The following is a 1312-nucleotide window of genomic DNA, read 5'->3' as shown; positions in this document are numbered from 1 at the left end:
CTTTCCTGTACCTGGACTTCAAATTCCAACCAGTCCGAGAAATCGTACAGTGTGGGTACTTGTATGTGCTGAGAAAGAGCATAGCGACGAAAATTAGTCCTTAAAGCATGTGGTAATTTTGATGTGAGTCGAGTGACGTGAGAACCACAAGTCAGTTCGATTCGTCCATTTTGTCCCAGTTGATCTAGCATTCCAACAAGAGCTCGCACTTTTAGAGCAAATCTGCGAAAAGATGCAGTATCACTGTCTCTGACGTTAGCTCCATCCATTAACTCTGCAATTCTTTTTAAAGCGAGCTGATGAGGCTGCCCGTACTGTGCTGTGAGTGCCGCCATGGTATCACTATAGGGGGAGACTGAGTTGCTGTAGGAATCTGCAATGAGTAATGCATCCTCTAACTTGAGGTGGTCAACCAATATTTGATACTTGAACCGTTTAGTGGCATCACTTGGTAGAAGGTTGTCCAGAGCAATTTTAAGTCTGGAGAATTCTCTGGGATCGTCATGTATAAAAGGGGGGATTGTAGGCTTCGGTCCCCTGTAGATCTTCTCCTGATTTCCTGGTCTGGGTACAAAATCTTGTGGTTGCTGATTCTGAGGATGAAGAACATTACTTGTAGCATGGGGATACTGCACTGCATGATAGTGAGATGGTTGTGAATATTCTGTGAGAAATTGGTACTGCCGTGGCCGAACATCACCATATGTGAGTGAAGGTCCTCCTTCCCTTACGTCCATCCTTTGCACATCATGACCTACATCTTGTATGTCATCATTCATCACTGAAGCCGACTTGAAATAGGAGTAATGAGAGGGAGACAACCGTTGTCTTACAGCTGGGGGTGGGTCTTGAAGGGGTAAACCTTCCTCCTTCACTTCTGCATCTGCTTGACCAACGTTTGTCTTTAAACTTTCCAACTGGGAAATAGCTTCTGACTCTGATCCAGATGTGCATGGAGAATCTTGAAGTTCCAAATCTTTAAATGACTTAGCTGCAATAGAATGTTGCCTTCCCTTCTGGACTTTGGGTTCAGGCAGCGGGGTTATCTGCAGCTTGCTTACTGCTTCTGTGAGGCGTAACATGTTCTCCTGCATCTGATGGCTTTCTTGTCGGATTTCCCTAATTGCTGTAAAGACCATCTCGTCTCTTGCTTGTTCAGCGAAGGCTGGTGTCTTATTTCCAACTTCAAAGCTTTGTATGGGGAGGGGTGTCATCCTGGCAGATCCCTCATAACGTTGCTGATGGCCACTTATGTAAGGGTGAGTGTTGATTAGTGTCCTTGCTGTACACTCTCTCTGTCCAACAGCTTCGT

The sequence above is a fragment of the Poecilia formosa genome, unplaced genomic scaffold (genome assembly GCF_000485575.1).
Source record: "Poecilia formosa unplaced genomic scaffold, Poecilia_formosa-5.1.2 Scaffold781, whole genome shotgun sequence".
NCBI classification, from domain to species: Eukaryota; Metazoa; Chordata; class Actinopteri; order Cyprinodontiformes; family Poeciliidae; genus Poecilia; species Poecilia formosa.
This window is presented reverse-complemented; position numbering follows the sequence as displayed.